This window comes from Balaenoptera borealis (assembly GCF_965194805.1).
Source record: "Balaenoptera borealis genome assembly, chromosome: 2".
Taxonomy (NCBI): domain Eukaryota; kingdom Metazoa; phylum Chordata; class Mammalia; order Artiodactyla; family Balaenopteridae; genus Balaenoptera; species Balaenoptera borealis.
The window spans coordinates 32,274,592-32,299,475 of NC_138867.1; the positions used below are offsets into that span (position 1 = coordinate 32,274,592).

Consider the following 24,884-nt stretch of genomic DNA (forward strand, 5'->3'; position numbering starts at 1 on the left):
AGGGAGTGTCAGGACATATTTAAAGTGATGAAAGGGAAAAACCTACAACCAAGACTACTCTACCCAGTAAGGATCTCATTTAAATTCGACAGAGAAATTAAAACCTTTACAAACAAGCAAAAGTTAAGAGAATTCAGCAACACGAAACCAGCTTTACAACAAATGCTGAAGGAACTTCTCTAGGCAGGAAACACAAGAGAAGGAAAAGACCTACAAAAACAAACCCAAAACAATTAAGAGAATGGTAATAGGAACAGACATTTCAACAATTACTTTAAATGTAAATAGATTAAATACTCCAACCAAAAGACATAGACTGGGTGAATGGATACAAAAACAAGACCCGTATATATGCTGTCTACAAAAGACCCACTTCAGACCTAGGGACACATACAGACTGAAAGTGAGGGGATAGAAAAAGATATTCCATGAAAATGGAAATCAAAAGAAAGCTGGAGTAGCAGTTCTCATATCAGATAAATAGACTTTAAAATAAAGACTATTGCAAAGAAGGACACTACGTAATGATCAGGAATCAATCCAAGAAGAAGATATAACAATGATAAATATATATGCACCCAACATAGGAGCACCTCAATACATAAGGCAAATGCTAACAGTCATTTGCCTTATGGCTGTTAGCTAAAAGGGGAAATTGACAGTAACACAATCATAGTAGGGGACTTTAATACCCCACTTTCACCAATGGACAGATCATCCAAAATGAAAATAAATAAGGAAACACAAGCTTTAAATGACACATTAAACAAGATGGACTTAATTGATATTTATAGGACATTCCATCCAAAAACAACAGAATACACTTTCTTCTCAAGTGCTCATGGAACATTCTCCAGAATAGGTCATATCTTGGGTCACAAATCAAGCCTTGGTAAATTTAAGAAAATTGAAATCAAGTATCAATTATCTTTTCTGACCACAACATCATAAGACTATATATCAATTACAGGAAAAAAAATCTGTAAAAAATACAAACACATGGAGGCTAAACAGTACGTTACTAAATAACCAAGAGATCACTGAGGAAATCAAAAAATACCTAGAAACAAATGACAATGAAAACACGATGACCCAAAACCTATGGGATACAGCAAAAGCAGTTCTAAGAGGGAAGTTTATAACAATACAATCTTACTTCAAGAAAGAAGGCAAATCTCAAATAAACAACTGAAACTTACACCTAAAGCAATTAGGGAAAGAAGAACAATAAAACCCCAAAGTTAGCAGAAGGAAAGAAATCATAAATATCAGATCAGAAATAAATGAAAAAGAAATGAAGGAAACAATAGCTAAGATCAATAAAACTAAAAGCTGGTTCTTTCAGAAGATAAACAACGTTGATAAACCACTAGCCAGACTTATCAAGAAAGAAAGGGAGAAGACTCAAATCAACAGAATTTGAAACGAAAAGGGAGAAGTAACAACTGACACTGCAGAAATACAAAGGATCATGAGAGATTACTACAAGCAACTGTATGCCAATAAAATGGACAACCTGGAAGAAACGGAAAAATTCTTAGAAAAGCACAATGTTCTGAGACTCAACCAGGAAGAAATAGAAAATATAAACAGACCAATCACAAGCACTGAAATTGAAAGTGTGATTAAAAATCTTCCAACAAACAAAAGCCCAGGACTAGATGGCTTCATAGGCGAATTCTATCAAACATTTAGAGAAGAGCTAACACCTACCCTTCTCAAACTCTTCCAAAATATAGTGGAGGGAGGAACACTCCCAAACTCATTCTACGAGGCCACCATCACCCTGATACCAAAACCAGACAAAGATGTCACAAAAAAAGAAAACTACAGGCCAATATCACTGATGATCATAGACGCAAAAATCCTCAACAAAATACTAGCAAACAGAATCCAACAGCACATTAAAAGGATCATACACGATGATCAAGTGCTGTTTATCCCAGGAATGCAAGGATTCTTCAATATATGCAGATCAATCAATGTGATAAACCATATTAACAAACCGAAGGAGAAAAACCATATGATGATCTCAGTAGATGCAGAAAAAGCTTTTGACAAAATTCAATCCCCATTTATGATAAAAACCCTCCAGAAAGTAGGCATAGAAGGAACTTACCTCAACATAATAAAGGCTATATATGACAAACCCACAGCAAACATCGTTCTCAAAAACGTGAAAAACTGAAACCATTTCCTCTAAGATCAGGAACAAGACAAGGTTGTCCACTCTCACCACTATTATTCAACATAGTTTTGGAAGTTTTAGCCACAGCAATCAGAGAAGAAAAAGAAATAAAAGGAATCCAAATCGGAAAAGAAGAAGTAAAGCTGTCACTGTTTGCAGATGACATGATACTATACATAGAGAATCCTAAAGATGCTACCAGAAAACTACTAGAGCTAATCAATGAATTTGGTAAAGTAGCAGGATACAAAATTAATGCACAGAAATCTCTTCCATTCCTATACACCAATGATGAAAAATCTGAAAGAGAAATTAAGGAAACACTCCCATTTACCATTGCAACAAAAAGTATAAAATACCTAGGAATAAACCTACCTAAGGAGACAAAAGACCTGTATGCAGAAGACTGTAAGACACTGATGAAAGAAATTAAAGATGATAAAAACAGATGGAGAGATATACCACGTTCTTGGATTGGAAGAATCAACATTGTGAAAATGACTCTACTACCCAAAGCAATCTATAGATTCAATGCAATCCCTATCAAACTACCAATGGCATTTTTCACAGAACTAGAACAAAAAATTTCACAATTTGTATGGAAACACAAAAGACCCCGAATAGCCAAAGCAATCTTGAGAAAGAAAAACAGAGCTGGAGGAATCAGGCTCCCAGACTTCAGGCTATACTACAGAGCTACAGTAATCAAGATAGTATGGTACTGTCACAAAAACAGAAATATCGCTCAATGGAACAGGATAGAAAGCCCAGAGATAGACCCACACACATATGGTCACCTTATCTTTGATAAAGGAGGCAAGAATATACAATGGAGAAAAGACAGTCTCTTCAATAATTGGTGCTGTGAAAACTGGACAGCTACATGTAAAAGAATGAAATTAGAAATCTCTGTAACACCATACACAAAAATAAACTCAAAATGGACTAAAGACCTAAATGTAAGGCCAGACACTATCAAACTCTTAGAGGAAAACATAGGCAGAACACTCTATGACATAAATCACAGCAAGATACTTTTTGACCCACCTCTTAGAGAAATGGAAATAAAAACAAAAATAAACAAATGCTACCTAATGAAATGTAAAAGCTTTTGCACAGCAAAGGATACCGTAAACAAGACGAAAAGATAACCCTCAGAATGGGAGAAAATATTTGCAAACGAAGCAACTGACAAAGGAATAATCTCCAAAATTTACAAGCAACTCATGCAGCTCAGTATCAAAAAAACAAAAAACAAACAACCCAATCCAAAAATGGGCAGAAGACCGAAATAGACATTTCTCCAAAGAAGATATACAGATTGGCAACAAACACATGAAAGGATGCTCAACAACACTAATCATTAGAGAAATGCATGTCAAAACTACAATGAGGTATCACCTCACACTGGTCAGAATGGCCATCATCAAAAAAATCTATAAACAATAAATGCTGGAGAGGGTGTGCACTGTTGGTGGGAATGTAAATTGATACAGCCACTATGGAGAACTGTATGGAGGTTCCTTAAAAAACTAAAAATAGAACTACTGTATGACCCAGCAATCCCACTACTGGACATATACCCTGAGAAAACCATAATTCAACAAGAGTCATGTACCACAATGTTCATTGCATCACTATTTACAATAGCCAGGACATGGAAGCAACCTAACTGTCCATTGACAGATGATGGATAAAGAAGATGTGGCACATATATACAACGGAATATTACTCAGCCATAAAAAGAAATGAAATTGAGTTATTTGTAGTGAGGTGGATGGACCTAGAGTCTGTCATACAAAGTGAAGTAAGTCAGAAAGCGAAAAATAAATAACGTATGCTAACACATATATATGGAATCTAAAAAAAAAAAAATGGTTCTGATGAACCTAGGAGCAGGACAGGAATAAAGTCACAGCCATAGAGAATGGACTTGAGGAGACATGGAAGGAGAGGGGTAAGCTGGGACGAAGTGGGAGAGTGGCATGGACATATACACACTACCAAATGTAAAATAGATAGCTATTGGGAAGCAGCTGCATAGCACAGGGAGGTCAGCTCGGTGCTTTGTGACTACCTAGAGGGGTGGGATAGGGACGGTGGGAGGGAGACGCAAGAGGGAAGGGATATGGGGATATATGTATACATATAGCTGATTCACTTTGTTATACGGCAGAAACTAACACAACATGATAAAACAATTATATTCCAATAAAGATGTTAAAAAAAAAAAAAGAAAGATAGTGCAGGGCTCCCTAAGACTAAGAATTGGCAAACTAGGCTGGTAGGCCCCTTGCTTGATTTTATAAATAAAATTTTATTGGAACCATTAAAAAAAAAAACAAACAGTAGACCGACTGACAGACTGCCAGCTGCCCGGGACAGAAAGACTAAATTGATTACCCACGCAGCACAGCATCTTACAGGAAAAGCATAGCACTTCCTAGAGGAATATGAGCATAACAGGAAGGTGTCATTGACTCTGAATTAAAATTTTAACCTGTCCCCTGAACAGCTACAGGATTTGGAAGCTGAATCAATGTTATCAGATGAGTTAGAAATCAAACCAGAGCTCCTGGTACAGTTTGTTCAGAATACGTCCATCCCACTGGGACAGGGGCTAGTAGAATCAGAAGCTAAAGATATTACTTGCTTGTCCCTCCTTCCAGTGACTGAGGCCTCAGAATGCAGTCGGCTAATGTTACCAGATAATACTCTAAATATACTAACTCCTCCAAGGAGATTCCTTCCTGAGCTGTGTTGAGAAGCCTTCAGGTGAAGGTGGGTCCAGACAGAGAAGAGACGAGGGCTCAGATTGTACAGAAGCCTCCAGAGTCTTTGTCAACTCCAGAGTCTCTTAGCTTGTTGCAAGATCTACAGCCAAGTGATAGCACTTCTTTGATTCTTCTTAATCTAACAAGAGTCTGGGCTCTTCAGCCGAACACTTAGTGTTTGTACAAGATGAGGCAAAGGATTCAGGGAATGATTTCCTCTCCAGTGAGAGCACAGACAGTAGCATTCCATGGATCCTCCGGGTTCGGGAGTTGGCCCATGACAGTTTGATTGCTGCTACTCGTGCACAACTGGCAAAGAATGCGAAAACCAGCAGCAAAGGAGAAATGTCCACCTTGGTTCTGATGATGGGCAACCCGAAGATTCTGGGCCCCTTCCTCAAATGGAGAAGAAGCTAAGTGTACAGTTGAAGGCTGTGACCAGACATTTGTGTGGCCAGCTCACTTTAAGTACCACCTCAAAACTGATCGAAACGACCGCTCCTTTATCTGCCCTGCAGCAGGTTGTGGGAAGAGCTTCTATGTACTGCAGAGGCTGAAGGTGCACATGAGGACCCACAATGGGGAGAAGCCCTTTATGTGTCCTGAGTCTAACTGTGGTAAGCAGTTCACTACAGCTGGAAACCTGAAGAACCACCTGCACGTCCACACAGGAGAGAAACCTTTCCTTTGTGAAGCCCAAGGATGCGGCAGTTCCTTTGGTGAGTATTCTAGTCTTCCAAAACATTTGGTGTTTCACTCAGGAGAGAAGCCACATCAGTGTCAAGTCCGTGGGAAGACCTTCTCTCGGAGTGGGAGCAGGTATGTGCACGTGAGAAAGCATCACTTGCAGATGGGAGCCGCTGGGAGTCAAGAGCCGGAACAAACTAATGAGCCACTAATGGGCAGTCGTTTGCTTGAAGAGGCTTCAGTAACCAGTGAAAACCTGGTGTCTATGAATTCTCAGCCAGCCTTGGTGGAGAGTCCTTGAAACTACCGAATACTGATTCTATCCTAGGAGTTGATGATGCGGGGCTCACTGAAGGATCCCCACGTCCTCTGTCTTCAGCGCCTGATGTGACACATCATTTGGTGACCATGCAGTCATGGAGGCAGCCATGTGAGGTTTCTGTCTCAACTGCCATAGATCCACAGGAGTCACTAAACCAAGGAGATCTAATTGACAGACAGACATGAGCATGGGTGCTGACTTCTCTGATCCCAGAGTGCATGTAGTGGGAACAGGACGCTTATGGCTCAAAATCTGCCAGAACCAAAATGAAGCTGTGAAGGACAAGACCCCACTTTTGCCTCTGTTCATCTTTCCTGGCCTAGATGATGAATGTAGGAGAGCTTCTCTTCGACTACCATCTAATTCAGTCAAGGAAGAAAGCAGTGAATGTGGGCTGGGTAACTGTACCTACCTCTCTTCCCACTGCACAATTTTGGGATAGACTTCTCCCAAAAGTGAATTTGATTATGTGTTGGCTTAAGTTACTCAGTAAGACTGTTGAGGGGAGATTTTCCTTTGAAGAGTTTTCATCGCAGACTGAGCTGTCTTTTCACATGGGTGAACTAAATCCTGCCACCAACCATAAAACTTCACCAAGAAGTTGAGCTTTCAAGATGCCTTGTTGCTTTGGAGAAGGGAGTGATGTCAGTTCTGTTGTGACATTCTCCCTTTAGCAACCTGAGTAAGAGACCCTCTGTCACTGGTCTGCAAAAACATTAATTACTTGAATCCCTGCTTGGTCCAGGCTGAAGCGCTATCTTGTCCTATACACCTCTACTTGGCCACTTTGCTTTCTTTGTTTATGGAACATACAGTAGCATGTTTAGAGGTTGTTTGATTTTGCTTTTTGGTTTTTTTTTTTAAAGTTATAAATCACATGATTCAGAGGTTCAATTGTTTTTCCTTTAAAAAAAAAACAAAACAAAACAGCCAGTCCAAAAAAAGAAAAAGCAATATATACATCAAGTTGACTTTGTACTTGTGATTTGATCCTCACTAATATTTCCTGTGGCTATTACTTTCAGATTATGTACCTCATCCATTAAAGTTCTCAACTCATAAGAAGCAAATGCCTACCTTTTTAGAAGTTACATATCAGAGATGGTTTCTCAAAGAGGAGTTAACTTTTTTAAAAAATTTTTTCCAAAACACTAACTTTCCAAATGGACTCTCTTTCCCCACTAGCTGTCAAGGAACACATGGGGAGTCTCTCCAAGTTCACAACCAGCCCAGAATGTTTACTTGCCTAGAAATGAATATCTCAAGAATCACAACTAGACAGAGAAGACCTGCGGTCCTTCTTCCTGAAATGTCCTTGCCTAACCTCTGCTTGGATATCCCCTCTTCATCTTTCAGAGCCTTTGTGTTCTTGCATCTCCAATAGCCCCAGGTAGAATTAGCTGCTTTGTCTTCTGTTTCCATAGCACTTGAGTTATGTCCCTGTTTCAGCACTTGCTATCTACTATTTGAATCTGTTTATATGGCTGTCTCCTCAACTAAATTGAGTTCCTCAAGGTTAGGGCCAGAGTGGTCAGTCCTCTGGGTGATGCAAGGATAATGTGGGTGTGGAATCACAAAACAGGAGCCAGGGAGAACAAAGTTTGATAGGGAGAGTGGGAGGCAGAGCCCAGAGTAACTCCTCAAGCCAACCTTCACCTGCAGTGACTTTTTCCTTTTAATGTGTTCAGTTTTAATGCAGAAGGTTAAAGGAGTAAGATTCAGGGCCAAAATATTTACCAATTTTAGTAAGATAATTTTCTTGTACAAAAATCAAGGTAATCTAAGGTTTATCTCCAACTGTGCCTTTAACCCAGGCTGACTCATCACACATTGTGTAACCAGCACTAGTGCTCAGTAAAATTGAAAGCTAGGTCCCATGCTTCCTCTTCTAGCAACTGTCTTCCACCCTTTCACTTTGCTTTTCCCGAATTTGTTCTTTGCTCCCACAACCTGCCCCACACCCATCTCAGTTTATCACACTTGGACTTCCTGACTTTTTTCCGCTAGGAATCACTGGGACTGAAGCCTGGTCCATTTTCAGGCTTCATAACGCATCTCTGAAACTCAAATCCCACATCTCAGTGATTTGGAGGAAAGCTGAAGAGGTGGCATTGCTCTTCTCCTGAGAAGAGTCGAGGCAGGTATGGGTGGCCTCACATGGGACACGGAGCCCCACCAGGAAGGCTCCATGAGTTTCCGGGTCTCATTATGTGGTATTTATAATGCCCTCATCTGAGTGGACAGTCATCCCAGTGAGCTACTAGGTGGGATAACCCGTGTGTATCAGCCACCAAAGAGGATCCTAATAACGAAAACAACTCTGCAGATATGAGACACTATAAGACTGAATTCTCTACTTTCTATTCTTCACTCAGATTAGGAAGAAACACCCCTTCATGATCAAAAAGAGGGTCCCCTCCTCAACCTTAATTAGGCTCCCTCTACTGGGTGGGGTCATGTGGAATGTCATGAATGACATCAAATGCAGAGGCCCAGTTTGGGAATTATTGTGAATGATTGGTATGGTCCTTCCCAGAGGTCTCTGCTCTCATCTGGTGAATCATTCAGGTTTTAGTACAGACAAGTAAATCTCTCTAGTTATTTTTTTCATTTTAAAATTACTTTTAATTGTGGTAAGAGACATACAACATAAAATTTACCGTCTTAACCATTTTTTTTTAAATTTAAGTAGAGTTGGGACTTCCCTGGTGGTGCAGTGGTTAGCAATCCACCTGCCAATGCAGGGGACACAGGTTCAAGCCCTGGTCCGGGAAGATCCCACATGCCACGGAGCAACTGAGCCCGTGTGCCACAACTACCGAGACTGCGCTCTAGAGCCCATGAGCCACAACCACTGAGGCCGCGTGCCACAACTACTGAAGCCCGTGTGTCTGGAGCCTGTGCTCCACAACAAGAGAGGCCAGCGCAGTGAGAGGTCTGCACACCAGAACGAGGAGTGGGCCCCGCTCACTGCAACTAGAGAAAAGCCTGTGCGCAGCAGCGAAGACCCAACACAGCCAAAAACAAATTAATTAATTAATAAATTAATTTTTAAAATGTAAGTAGAGTTGATTTACAATGTTGTGTTAGTTTCTGGTGTATAACAAAGTGATTCAGTCATATATATATGTATGTATAAATATATATTCTTTTTCAGATTCTTTTCCATTATAGGTTATTACAAGATAGTGAATATAGCTCCCTGTGCTATGTAGTAGGACCTTGTTGTTTAACTATTTTATATAAAGTAATGTGTATCTATTAATCCCAAGCTCCTAATTTATCCCTCCCTACCCCTTTCCTCTTTGGTAACCATAAGTTTGTTTTCTATGTCTTTAACCATTTTTAAGTGTACAGTTCAGTGGTATTAAGTACATTTACATTGTCGTATAACCACCATCACCATCCATCTCCAGAACTCTTCATTTTGCAAAACTGAAACTCTGTACCCATTAAGCAATAATACCCCAAATTCCCTCTTTCCAGTTCCTGGGAATCACCATTCTATTTTTTTTATCTCTTTGAATTTGATTACCTTAGGTATCTCACATAAATTGAATCATGTAATATTTCACTCAATGTAATATCCTCGAGGTTCATCCATGTTGTAGCATGTGTCAGAATTTCCTTCCTTTTTAAGCCTGAATAATATTCCAGTGTTTGTATATACCACAGTTTGTTTATCCATTTGTCTGTTGATGGACACTTAGATTGCTTCCACCCCTTGGCTATTGTGCATAATGCTATAAATATGGATGTACACGTCTCTCTTCAAGTCCCTGCTTTCAATTCTTTTGGGTATATACCCAGAAGTGGAATTGCTGGATAACATGATAATTCTATTTTTAATTTTTTGAGGACCTACCATACTGTTTTCCATAACAGCTGTACCATTTTACATTCCCCAAAACAGTGTGAAAATGTTATAATATCTCCGTATCCTTACCAACACTTGTTATTTCTGTTTTGTTTTTCTGTAGTAGCCACGCTAATGGATGTGAGGTTGTACAGTTACTTCAAGCAGAAAGGGAATTAGATAAAAATTGTTTGAAGTACTGGAGCAGCAAACTCTATACCGAGCTTCCAGAATGATTCCCAGAACACCATAAACTGATCCACTAGGGAAGCTATTACATTTGTCACAATTACAAAAGAGGGAACCAAAATGTTGTTATTGGAACTACTGAGTTCAATAATAATCTACCATTACTGTCATACCAGTTAACTATGACTACAACAACAACGCTTAACAAACGACCACAAGTCTTCATTAGCCTTACATCGAGAGGTATTTATATAGCTCATGAGCTTGTGGTTGGCTGATCTTGGCTGGGCTTGTGGCTGGGCAGCTCGAATGAGGGAGCTCTGCCCCATATGTCTCTCATCTACCTTCTGGGACCACTGGGCTTATGGAGCAGGTTCATCTCATGGTGATGTCAGAAACGATATCAGATGTGTAAAAAAGAAAAGTGGCAGAACTTAAAAGACAGATCTTGACAGCAATGAAATGCAAAACAGTAAATATTAGTACAGCACCTGTTATGGTTAAAGGGTCCAGTAGGACCAATTTTTAAACATAATTTTCTTATTTTAAAACATTTAATTGTAAAATGCATAAGACACCTGTCTTTTATTTTTTATTGTTTAATTTTTAAATTCATCTTTATTGGAGTATAATTGCTTTACAATGTTGTGTTAGTTTCTGCTGTACAACAAAGTGAATCCACTATATGTATACATATATTCCCATATCCCCTCCCTCTTGAGCCTCCCTTCCACCCTCCCTATCCCAACATTCTAGGTCGTCACAAAGCACCGAGCTGATCTCCCTGTGCTTTGCAGCAGCTTCCCACTAGCTATCTATTTTACATTTGGTAGTGTATATATGTCAATGTTACTCTCTCACTTCGTCCCAGCTTACCCTTCCCCCTCCCTGTGTCCTCAAGTCCGTTCTCTATGTCTGTGTCTTTATTCCTGCCCTGCCACTAGGTCCATCAGTACCATTTTTCCAGATTCCATATATATGCATTAGCATATGGCATTTGTTTTTCTCTTCCGAACTTACTTCACTCTGTATGACAGACTCTAGGTCCATCCACCTCACTGTACATAACTCAGTTTCGTTCCTTTTTATGGTTGAGTAAGACACCTGCCTTTTAAAGAAATATTTTCTGGTACCGAGACTTCCCTGGTGGTCCAGTGGTAAACAATCGACCTTCCAATACAGGGGACGTGGGTTCGATCCGTGGTCAGGGAACTAAGATCTCCCATGCCACAGGGCAGCTAAGCCCATGCACCACAACTACTGAGCTTGCACGCCTCAACAAGAGAGCCCGCGTGCCCTGGAACCTGCGTGCCACAACTAGAGAGAGAAAACCCACATGCCACAACTAGAGAGAAGCCCGAGCGCCACAAGGAAAGATCCGACATGCCTCAACAAAGATCCTGCATGCTGCAACCAAGACCCAACGCAGCCAAAAAAAATAAAATAAATAAATAAAATAAATAAATAAATATTTTTAAAAATTATTAAAAAAAGAAATGTTTTCTGATACTAATTTTACGTTATATTATTGAAGCATTCAATAGAAAGCTAAATTATTAATAAATTAATTCATCAAGATTAGGTTTCAGAAAATTTGCCCTATGACCTTTTCATAGAAGTATGATTCTGTAAAAGAGACAAAGAAACAGGTTTAGAAACCTAGAATGAGTCTTGTTTCTAATAATAACTACTGATTGTTTCTTCTTTTTTCTTTTTTTAAATTTATTTTTAAATTGAAGTATAGTTGAATTATAATGTTGTATTAATTACTGCTTTACAGCAAAGTGACTCAGTTATACATATATATATATATATATATACACACATTCTTTTTCATATTCTTTTCCATTATGGTTTATCACAGGATGTTGAATAGGGTTCCCTGTGCTATACAGTAGGACCTTGTTGTTTATCCATTCTATACATACCAGTTTGCATCTGCTAATCCCAAATTCCCAATCTAACCCTCTCCCACCATACTGATTGTTTCTGATAACATAAAAGACAACACTCTATATCTTAATTTGAACATTTGACCATTTTACAATAGCAGCCAAATATACATAACATATAAATGATTATTGGTATCATTAATATGATCTAATACTTGGAGTGGGGAGAAACTCTTATGCTTTCTTATATGGGCTATGTGATCTTTAATACCAGCTCAAATTATATAGTTGAAGATAATAAAAAACACATGACTATCTCTAATCATAAAGCTCATTAAAATATATGTTGCCCTTTGACAACAAATGGATTTGTGTAATCAGCTAAAACTCACTATAGTACACACAAATACTGTGTCCAGAAAATATTCTTTGTTTTAAAAGAAACAACTTCCAGATATTGGTGAAGTTGACCAATGTCTTTTAAAACTTTGTAACTGGGACTTTCCTCTGACAGCACATTTCATGTTTCCATCCAAGTCACTTCTTGGTTATATTTTACATTGAAACCAAAAAGCATTTCAACCTGTTTTAGAATGCAGCCGTTGATCAACACAGGAGTGATGTTCATCCTAGTAGCAAGATGCTTCTGGGCAGGGAGTGAATGACTGCAAAATACCTCATAGCAAGACAAACCAACACACAAAAACTGTGTTGTGTCTGGTCATTAAGATCCATTAAGTGGTCTGAGTGAGTTTCAAAAATTTATCTTCAGGAAATGACAAATAAGATAGTTTCCAGAGAACCCTTTTTTACTGTATTCTCTTCCTGATCTGATTTTGCAGAAACCTGGTGGCATGACCTTCAGGGCATGGAGGAAGCATGCTGCTTATAAATCTAGTTTTTAATACATTTTAATGTAATGATCATTGATTCTTTGTTTTGAATGATATACTTACGTTATTTTAAAGCAAGCATCAGGGAACACCAACATTATTAGGTAACTATAGAATAAAGGTGATAAAATTCCTACTAAAGTTAGCTTAAAAACAATTTCACCCAAACCTTTAAGACATCTTGATAAATTCTCAGTTAAAACAAGGAGAGCAGTCAACAAGGTATTCTAGAGTCTAATCTCTCTTATCTACAAACTTTTGCTCATGTTGTTCATCCTAGACAGAATTCCATATAACTGTCTCTTTGCCCTATCACAAGCTAAATATTTTTAAAGGCAGCTCAACATCTGAGGAAGTGTGTGTGTGTGTGTGTGTGTGTGTGTGTGTGTGTGTGTGTACAGGGATGTCCTAGTTAGGACTCAAAAACTCAGATATCCAAATAAGCTAACCCCAATGCAGATACACAAAGCATATAAAAGAATCTCATAAAATATAGTGGTAGGAATATACCAAGCCTGTGTAAAACTGGAACTGGGGAATGGAAAGTTATCTGGAACCAAGGCTACACTCTCTACTTCCCAGGAGCCATGTGACCTACCACTTGGTCCTCTCTCTCTTGACTAGATTCTTCTACTTATCGGAACATGGTCATCAGACATGACTTCATAGCTTGGCTTCTCAGCTCCAGTGACAACCACCAGCTAGAATGTTCCTTTATGTTTCTTAGTTCCAATTACTAAGAAAGGGACTGTGATTAGATCAACATTGTGCCCTGTGATGGGCCCTCTTTGGGTTCTCTGGAATTATCAGTTAGATCAAAAAAGACATCACAAATATGGTTCCACAGCCATAATGGACAGGACAAGCAAAAACAGATATGTGTAGTATGACATCTGTATGCATGTATAATTATTACTTGTATGGTACATTACATACAGCTTCACAATATTACATTTTAAAATTTACTCTTTGTCTTAGTCAAAATTCAACCAGAGAATAGAAGACATAGTTACATGTTAACGACAGAGGGACTTTAATACAGGAAACTGATAATACAGGTGATGGAAAAGGTGAAAGGGAAATGGGAGACAGTTGAGGCAACTCAGAGGTGAGTAAAAGCAGAGAGCTGTTGGGCTTGAGAGACAAAAGGAGGAGGAGGTGGCATTACTGGAACCCAGGGCCCTACTTCCCCAGCAAAAGCTAGAAGCACAGTCCGCTTAAATGCAGGGAGCTGAGGTCATGAAAGAGGCTGGAGATGCTGCTGAGGCAGAGAGAAGAAGAGAAATACTCTAGCTTTTCCCTTCATCCCACTTTTCAGTCTCCTCCTGTAACTGCCATTTGCCTGATGCTCCTGACATGGGAACCTGATGTCTTAGCTCAGGCTGGCATAACAAAATACCATAGATTGGGTGACTTAAAGAACAGACATGTATTTCTCACTGTTCTTAAGGCTGGAAAGCCCCAAATCAAGGTGCCAGCGTGATCATTTTTTGGTGAGGATTCTCTCCCTGGCTTGTAGAATGCTGCCTTCTTTGTGTTCTCACATGGCCACCGGGAGCAGGCAGGTAGAGATTACTCTCTCCCCTTCTCATAAGGCCACAGTCTTATTGGATTAGGGCCCCACTCTTATGACCTCATTTAACCTTAATTACCTCCTGAAGACCCTATCTCCAGATACAGTCATATTCAATATATGCCTCAGTATATCAATTTGACAGGACACAGTTTAATCCACAGCACCCAGAACATGCAGCTGCTTGTCACCCCCACTCAACTGTGATACAGAAAGGGCAAGAAATAGATCTGAGGACAATAGGACAAGTACTTCACAATACGGCAAGGTAAATATTATCACTCTTACTTTACAAATTAAGAAGCAGGGGCAAATTAAGTAAACTTGTTCAAGCTAGTAAATGACAGCACCAGATTCTAATCCAGGTCTTCTAACTCCAAATCCAGTTGACGATAACTTCCACTGAGTCTTCACTACATATTTCATCTACCCTGAGCTCACCGTCCTCTGAGTTTCCATACCAGTTTTATTCTTTATCTTGAAATTCATCAATGAGTACTATCTCATTTTCTTTCCATCATTCTTGTGAGGAATATCTCATTATTACACATCTCTCCAAATGAACCGAAAGTACCTTAAGATCTGGGATCAAACAGCACCATCCTGTTGTCTAGTTGCTGAATAACTACTTTGATTAATTAATTTTCTCCCACAATATTTGCTACAGTATTATTGAGGAGGGTTCTATTATTTCATGTTAATAAAATCCTTCATCTATTTTCCAAAATGCCATAGTTCTCTAGTCACCAAGAAAAATTTTCTGTGACTCAAAGGGATCATCTATATAAATATTGTTTATTATTTTAGATGTAATTCCATAGAATGGCCTATTGGTATGAATCAGGATCTTTAAACACTTTCCAGTTTCCCTCTTAACTGAGTTATCTGTCAAGGTTTTCTTTTATCTTCTTCATTATTCATCCTCTTTTGTCATAACTGTTCTGCAAATATCCAGCTTGGTCACTATTGATCAGCAACATGTCATGCCATCCTTTGCATATAAAATTTATAGAAAAATCAGAAATTTCTTTGCAAAAGCTCCTGAGGGAAAAATGATAAAGATTTCTTTCCTCATTACCCTCTATGTTATGAAATATGCCATGTATTTTGCAATCAGAATATTATAAGCATAATGAGATATGAAAGAAGACCAATGTTTAGAGTACTTGTATTAAAATATCAAAATCACGCTACCTTTTACTTTACCCTATCTCAGCTGCCTGTTCCTGGACCCCTTCATAACTAGTACATCTTTTCTTCAAGTGTCTAACTCCTGATCATCAGCAATTATTCTTCCTCATTACTTCCTCTGACACCACTGCATAAACTCCAGCCCTTGGAGACCTCCAGTGAAATGACCCCCCACTTCCTCGCAATCTACTACTCCACTCCCTCCTACCTTTACTGCCCTCTTTGCCCAAAAGGTCCTTTTCTGTATCTTTATTCAAGCTGCTGAACATTCTTGGAGAAAACAATGTAATCAGGCTAAACGATCTGTGGTTTTTGTCTTTTTCGGGGAGGGGAGGGTGGAGGGTTTTTGTCTTTTGTTTCTGTTCTTGTTTTCAGGGGGATGAGGGCCTCAGGTTCTCCTAAGTTTTAGGGAAGGTTGATGGTTTCCGTCAGACCCAAACTACACTTAATTTTTTTTTTAAGATTCCTTTGATGTGGACCATTTTTTAAAGTCTTTATTGAATTTGTTACCATATTGCTTCTGTTTTATGTTTTTGGGTTTTTGGCCACGAGGCACATGAGATCTTAACTCCCTGACCAGGGATTGAACATGCACCCCCTGCATTGGAAGGCGAAGTCTTAACTACTGGACCGCCAGGGAAGTCCCCTTAATTTTTAAATTTTATGCACTTGTAATCTAAAATTTCAAGTTATACAAAAGGGTATAGAGAGCAAAATAAGTCTCCCTCCAACCCCTGACCCTTTGTTCCCCCAGATCTCCTCCCCAGGAGCAACGAGCGTTTTCATTTTTTTCATCTCCTTCGCGGAATCATATTAAAATAGGCAGGATAGGCTGGGTTGTGCTGTGGTAACAAATTTAACCCAAAATCTCAGTGGCTAGACAGAACAAAGCTTTTCGTTTCTCCATCAAACTACATGTTTAAGCTGTATCACCTTGTGACACTGCCATCTCGGCATGTGGCTTCCAGGGAAGAGAGAGCTGGCACGTTACACAGAGGCTTCTCTCTCCTACTTGGACTCACACTGACCAGAGTTAATCACATGGTTCACTTAACTGGAAAGAGCAATCTTCTGTGTACCCAGGAAGCAGAGGAGAACCGGCTAGCGGTAAACACTAATAAATCTGTATCGCATATGTACTTACACATGTATTTTACACAAATGGGAGCATACTAGGCACACTTTTCTCCACTTTGTTTTTTCCACATATGGTGTGTGTGATACTTCTTTATGTGTGGTCATACTATAATTTCTTCATCTAGTATTTAATTAATAGATATTTAGGTTCTCATCTTTTATCACTACAAATAGTAGCTGTAATAAATATCCTTGAAAGAGTAATATTAATAATAACTGACATACATTGAGACCTTACTATGTGCAAGGCACTATTCAAAGCCTACGTATGTTTTAACTCAGTTCACACTCTTAGCAACCCTATGTGAGACATGACATAATTTACAGGTGTCTCATTTACAGTGGCAGAACCTGGCCTCCAACCCAGGTAGTGAGGCCCAAAGCCTATCAAATTCACATAGATATTTGCACCTCTAAACACAAATTTCTCTAGTATAAACTCCTGTAAGTGAAATTTGTGGATCATAGAGTGTTTACATTTCAAATTCTGCCAGATATTTTCAGAAGTACTAGATACCCTTCAATTTCACTCTACTCCTAGGGAAACCATGCTGGCTTCTACAACACCTTTTCTTGGCACTGTCAGTGCTCACACGTGGGAAACCCAGAAGCGCAGGGAAATTTAATACCCATGGCGCCAACCTTGACCGGTGGGAGCCAATTGGTAAGTTCTTCTCTGTTATTGCCCTAGGCAGAAACTTCTGGGCTGAACTTCCTAAGGCTCCTGTGATCTTGCGCGTTGAGCAGCAGTCTTCTAAAGCAGCAAACAACCATGTAGCACATCTTTGCACTGGCTTTTCTTCCTTCTTTTTCACTCTCCTGTGCCTCACTCCTGCTCCCTGACATCACTTCCCAAATAGAGTATCTGCAACAAAGCATTTGTCTTGACCCTGCTTTCTCTTTAAAAGTAGTAAATGCAGGGGTGCGCCACCCCTAGATCTCACCTTCAGCCCCTTCTGTCGCTGGGACTGTTGCCTGCTGACGGTTCACAGCTGAGTACCTTTCAGGTGTGGCCCTGGCCAAAAGGGGCTGCTTCCCCCAAGCTGACAGCCCATCCCCACAGCCCAACCCACTGACTGGTAGAGTTGGGGGTAAAGTAGCCTTGCCTCAGTTTGGGACATCTTCGAAAGGCAAGCTCAGTTCCAGAGATTTCCATGGAACCCCCAAACCCTCTGTTGCAACTGTGTCACAGCTCAGCCTCTCCCTCTGCTCACTCCTGCTTTCCTCACTCCCTTACAAGTGTTGCCATCGAGAACACTCCTCAGTATACCTCCTGCATGTAAATATCCACCCCAGAGTACGTTTCCTAGGAAACATGATCTAAGATACTAAACCAAGACAATTGGTACCAGTAGTAGACCTAGAAAACAGGCCCTTGGGATGGGACTTGGGAACTGCATCACTCACAGCAATAAGACCCCATTGCAATTCCTGAGACTCTCAGTTGCCAGAGGTTGAGATGAAGTGCAGGTGGAAGGCGAAGTGCTGGGACATGCAAGAGCAGTGGTACTTAGTGGTGGTCATGTTAATGATAACGATTGTCAAGGTGGCCCCAAATATTTTTGATTTGAAAGGTTTTGTAAAGACTAAACAAGTGGATTGCGCAGGGATATAATGACCTCTAGTCTTCAGCGGTCCCCAACTTTTTGGCACGAGGGACTGATTTCGTGGAAGACAATTTTTCCACGGACGGGGGCGGGGTGGGGTGGATGATTCAGGTGGTAATGCGAGCGATGGGGAGCGGCAGATGAAGCTTTGCTTGCTCTCCCGCCGCTCACCTCCTGCTGTGCAACCTGGTTCCTAAAAGGCCCCAGGGGTCGGGGATCTGGGCTTTAGACATATCCTGGATTCATTAAATATTGACCGAGGCACCAGTCACTACATTTTTCTCTGGATTAGGTATTACTTCTGATTCAGTCTTGGCTGAGGGCTGGAAGGACAGTTTCAGAGGTTTACAGAATGACTGGTCTACCAGCACAACATTACTTTTAATGAGGGGACCCATTTTGTGGCAGAAGTGGTGTGTCAGTGGGTACAGGAGGCACGAGACACACTTGCTTTGTCACATACTTCTTTAGCGCGATGTGTCTAGCTTATTAGATGGTTAAATGACCTTCAATAGGTTCGGGCAATTCTCCATTTCAAGGACAATGTTCTGAGAAGGTGGGAGAGAGCACAGTCCCAAAAATGTGGGGAAAGCTTTGAATCAGTGACCTATACATGGTGCTAATTCCCAATGGTTGGCATACATAGATCCAGAAAACAAGAGGTAGAAGGGAGATTAGTCTCTCTCATCATCATTACCAGTGACATATTTTCAGATTTTGTGCTTCTCTTTTCTGAAATTTTGGGTTTTGTCAGATTAACTTCTCATTCTCAAGGGAACACTTGTACTAGAGAATGAAATAAGAATTTCACTGAACTTGCAACTATGAATACCATCTGGTCTCTTTGGGCTCCTTGTGTCAGTGGACCAGCAAAGGCAGAGGTTACTCTACTGTTAGAGAAAAATAGACTGATTACCATGAGAAGCTAGGCAGCATTTTTGTAACTCAAAGGATTCATGGGGGCATCTCTTGGTGCTTCCATGCCTACTTAAGTTGTGAATAGGTAATTGCAGCAGCCGTAGTCCACCATGGCCTGATCGCTGCTCAGACCCCTCAGAGTCACCTTCATCCCCCAACACAGTCAAGGAACCTGGACTAGCTGAAGATATACAAATGGCAAGCAAATGCATTAAACAGCATTAATCATTAGGGAGATTCAAATCAAAGCTACGACGAAATACCACTCACTTCCATTAGGATGGCTATTATTTAAAAATGGAAAATAACAAGTGTTGGGGAGGATGTAGAGAAATTGAACCCTGTGCATTGCTGGTGGGAATGCACAATGGTGCAGCCACTGTGTAAAATAGTATGGTGGTTCCTCAAAAAATTAAACATAGAACTACCATATGATCCAGCAATTCCATTCCCATGTATATAAACAAGAAAATTGAAAGCAAGGACTCAGATACTTGTGCATCAATGTTCATAGCATTATTCTTAATAGCTAGAAGGTGGAAACAACCCAAGTGTTCATCAACATATGAATGGATAAACAAAATTGTGGGTGTGTGTGTATCTGTGTATATATAATGGAATATTAGTCAGCCTTAATAAGGAATGAAGTTCTGATACCTGTTTTAATATAGAAAGCGTTATGCTAAGTGAAATAAGCCACACACAAAAGGGCAAATATTGTATGATTCCACTTACATGAGGTACTTAGAACAGGCAAGGTCATAGAGACCAGAAGTATAATAGAGGTTACCAGGGGCTAAGGGAAGAGGGACATGGAAAGTTATTTTAGTGGATATAAAGTTTCTGTTTGGGATGATAAAATAGTTCTGGAGGGCTTCCCTGGTGGTGCAGTGGTTAAGAATCCGCCTGCCAATGCAGTGGACATGGGTTCAAGCCCTGGTCAGGGAAGATCTCACATGCCGCGGAGCAATAAAGCCCACGAGCCACAACTACTGAGCCCACGTGCCACAACTACTTAGCCCATGTGCCACAACTACTGAAGCCCCCACACCTAGAGCCCATGCTCCACAACAAGAGAAGCCACCGCAACGAGAAGCCCACACAACACACGAAGAGTAACCCCCACTCACCGCAACTAGAGAAAGCCCCCACGCAGCAATGAAGAACCAACGCAGCCAAAAATAAATTAAATAAATAAATAAATAAACAAATAGTTCTGGAAATGGATAGTATTGATGGTTGTGCAATACTGTGAATATACTTAATGCCACTGAATTGTTCACTTCAAAACAGTTAAAATAGTGACTTTTATGTTATGTATATTTTACCACAATAAAAAATTCAAAAAAGGTTAAAAATAGTACATCTAGATAAAAATTCCATGATACTGATGCTTTACCTACTTGTTAGCAAGGATACAAGTAGATAGAAAATTAGACAAAGCAAAGACAATTTACTGGAGTTTTCCATTTTTGTTCCATTTGTGAATGGCATAGCCTTCTGGAATACCAGTTAGAATGTGGATAAAAAGATTCCCACTTACTTTGCTTTATCTCTACATGTGAACACACTACATACTATAAGAATAAGTCATTGTACAATTAAGTTGAAAGTGATAGGAAAATTATTCACTGAACCAGTATGTATTTCATTACTCACTAATCCAGCTATGGAAATTATACATGCCAGATAAATATGAATTTTACCAGTTTTGCACCTTTTAGGGCATAGGCAGTCTTTCAAAAAATTTCCATGAGTAGTTAGTTCCCTTCTGTATTCGTATGGAGTATAGTAAGTTCTTCGTCTAAGTGCATCAACGTATTCCTTGGGAATCCCCTCAGAGGTTGACAAAAATGATAAATTTGCTGTTGATGCAAGATCTGTTATTTTTCTTTTGTGTAATTTCACAAGAAATTTCAAAGATAAAACTCAGCCATATAACCTGCAATAGTAGAAAATATGCAAATGCACTCATAAACTGGTGCAGAGGATGTGTAACTAGATAAAGTGGAAGAACTGATAAAGAGTATAACAAAACAACCATACGTTTTTGTTTTTATTACTTAACTGAAATATTCACAGTGGCACAAACATTGCTTTTGCAATACATAAAGGTAATTGCTTCTATATTTAGAAGTAGCCATCTAGGGTATGGAATATTGATTATTATTTCCCCTGAGATCATATAAACCATTTTAATATGTTAATGTGGTTAATATTTCACAAAGATAATACTTATTTCTTTCACAATTATAACTCAGATAAATCACTCTTTTTAGCATCATGCTTTGTCATCTTATTCTGCTCAATTTTATCTTAAAATTACTGCCATCCTTTGTTCTTTTTCTGTGATAATTCTATCTTTTCTTTTGATTTTACTTATTTACTATTCATTGCATTAACCATTTTTTTGATTAACCAACTACCAGCAACTAATGTGTCAGCAGAGTGTTCACTCTTAGATTACAGTGTAGAAGGGCTCTGTCTTAATGACACCTTAGTATTCCTAAAATGTGTCATGAAAAGCTGAAAAATTTTAATAGTACAAAATATATCATTTGCTATATAAACACATAAAAGTGTGGTGAAGTACAGAATAGCAGTGCCTAATATCTTAATGTGTTGCACTTATAGTAATGTTGGCATAAGCTGATATGATTTATAAAATAAATGACTATTTCTTGCCTTTGTATTTTTTAACTTTTTATTTTAAAAATAGAATGGGGCTTCCCTGGTGGCACAGTGGTTGAGAATCTGCCTGCCAATGCAGGGGACACGCGTTCGAGCCCTGGTCTGGGAGGATCCCACATGCCTCGGAGTAACTAGGCCCGTGAGCCACAACTACTGAGCCTGCGCGTCTGGAGCCTGTGCTCCGCAACGAAAGGCCGCGATAGTGAGAAGCCCGCACACCGCGGTGAAGAGTGGCCCCCGCTTGCCGCAACTAGAGGAAGCCCTCACACAGAAACGAAGACCCAACACAGCCAAAAATATAAATAAATAAATAAATAATTTTTTTAAAAAATAGAATGAATTGTTTTCTTGTTCAAATGTGAGGTTTTTGTTATTATTGTTTTAATAAAAGTTGGGGGAAGGGAATACAAATATAACACTTTGCTTTTCAGACTTTCCAGGAATTAGGAAGCAACAAGAGAATCTTTAAAAAATATATTTTACAACTTTATTGAGGTATAATTAACATATAATAAACAGCACATATTTAAAGTTCTGTTTATTGATGAATTTTGACGTATAACTACACCCATGAAATCAACCCCCAAAGGTCCTCATCCCCCTTTGTAATCTAATCCTCTCTATTCTTCATCCCTATCCCCAAGCAACCCTGATCTGCTTTTATCACTGTAAACTAGTTTTTTATTTTCTAGAATTTTATACAAATGAAATGCTACAGTAAGTACTCTTCTTATTTGGCTGCTTTCACTCAGTATAATTACTTCGAGACTCATCCATGTTGTCGCATGTATCAGTAGTTTGTTCCTTTCTATTGCTGAGTAGGATTCCATTGTATGGATAGAAAACAACTTGTTTATTGATAGAATTCTGGATTGTTTACAGTTTGGGGCTATTACAAATAAAATTATCATGAATATATACATATAAATATTTATATGGAAATACGCTTTCATCTCTCTTGGGAGTAGAATGGATGCATCATATGGTAGGTATAAATTTAACTTTTTAAGAATCTACCAGCAGTTTCCAAAGTGGTTGTACCATTTTACATCCCCACCATCAGTGTATCAAGATTCCTATTCCTCCACCTCCTCACCGAGAGTTAGTATGTTCAGTCTTTTTAATTTTAGATATTCTAGTGGGCATAACTTTTACAAGGACAAACTTGTGAGTGGCAGAGCTAGGATTTGAACCCAGGTAGCCTGGATCTGGGAGCCAAGTTCTTATCTAGTACGTATTATACTGCCTCTCTCCATAGTTGCTAGCTTGCGTATGCAACAACTTTATATAACATTATTTCTGTGGGAAGATGTATTCTGATCTCCAGTCTTTTTTGCAAATTTCTATTAGAGTACAACCTGTTCATAAATTGGTAACTACCCACAGATTAATACACTTCCATCTGGACTATGGAATTTCAGAGCATATATGCTCAAGGCCTTACCAATAATAGAGTGACAACTTTATTAGAAATATGTTTTAATAACAAAATATTTAATAAGTACACATGAGTTAAGCTCATCAGTGATGCTCATATCCAGCCACTTATATACAATGTGAGTGTTTTTCTTCTCACTTGATTATTTTGAGAGAGGAAGCAATCAATGAAAGCGAAAAAGGAGGAGACAATATATTAGTTCATTTTAGAAAGATGTAGAGCTGTCCTGTTATTTGTGAACTCACTTGAAGCATGTGACAAATTATGCCACTTCTGTCATTGCCTACTTCTTATTATCTTTCCTCAAAAACTGACTGAGCATCTGTTAAGACTCTTGGTTACGAATAACAGGAGCCCAACCTAAACCAAATAGGAAATTTACCAGCTCATGTAACTTGGAAGTTTAAAGGGTGAACTTCAGGCATGGCTGAATCTAAGAACTCGAGATGATGTCATTATAATTCTGCTTTCCCTCGTCATTCAGTTATACTTTCTCCTGTGCTGACTTAGGTTCTCTCGAAGAAGTGTCAAAGTTGGCCACCGGTAACCCCAGGAGACAGATCATACCACAGGTCAAGGGCTCCAACAGAAGTCCCAAATAACACTCTCAGATGTCAAGATTGGCCCATGTTAGGTCAAGTAGCCATCCCTACTCCAACAACTCAGCATAGGAAGATGGAATGGTACGCTCCGATTCAGCCCCTGGTTGAACCCTGTATGGAACAAAATCAGGGTGATGCTACCAAAGGAAGGAGAAAAAAATTTCTTTTTTCCCATTACTCCATTTTTTCTCTTCCTTCACTTTCCTTTCTGGGAAAGGACTTGAACCCTCTTTGAACTTTTTCAAGAGACTCACTGTTAACTTGATAGCAATAAACAAAAAAGCAAGTTCTCTATTGTTATGGTTGAATTGTATTCCCCCCAAATTTATATGTTGAAATTCTAACCTCCAGTACCTTAGAATGTAACAGTTGGAGACAGAGTCTTTACAGAGGTAATCAAGTTAAAACGAGGTATTATGGTGGACCCTAATCCACTCTAACCGGTGTCCTTATAAAAAAGGAGAAATTTGGAGATGCACACATATTGGGTTGGCCAAAAAGTTCATTCGGGTTTTTCCATAAGATGTTACGGGACAACCTGAACGAACTTTTTGGCCAACCCAATACATGGAGAAGGCAATGTATACATGGGGGAGGGAGACAGGCAGGGAGATATATGTAGGTAGGCAGATAAGAGAGGAATATATAGGTGGAGGTAAATTATTGGTAGTTATTGGCTTGGGTGAGTATTAGTCATATCTTTTGGGGGGATGGGAAGTAAAATTTTTAAAAATAAAATAAAAAGTTAAAGAAGGATTGTTCATGGATCAGTGATGGCAATGTATTATGGTTAATTCAATTCTGTTTACCTGTGATCCAAATAAAACATAGAATGCAGATAGAAATCAATAAAAGAATAGGGTCAATTACTTCCAAACTACAAGAATAAAAAAAAAAAGAAAGTAAAAGTTAAGAGGGAAAAGGGA

General features: G+C 39.2%; 1 pseudogene across 1 annotated transcript; it reads left to right on the forward strand.

The window, feature by feature from the left end:
• Positions 1 to 2,195: 2,195 nt before the first annotated feature.
• LOC309624318 (zinc finger protein 410 pseudogene) lies at positions 2,196 to 24,884 on the forward strand (annotated as a pseudogene). Its single transcript has one exon. The product of its transcript is annotated as a zinc finger protein 410 pseudogene (transcript).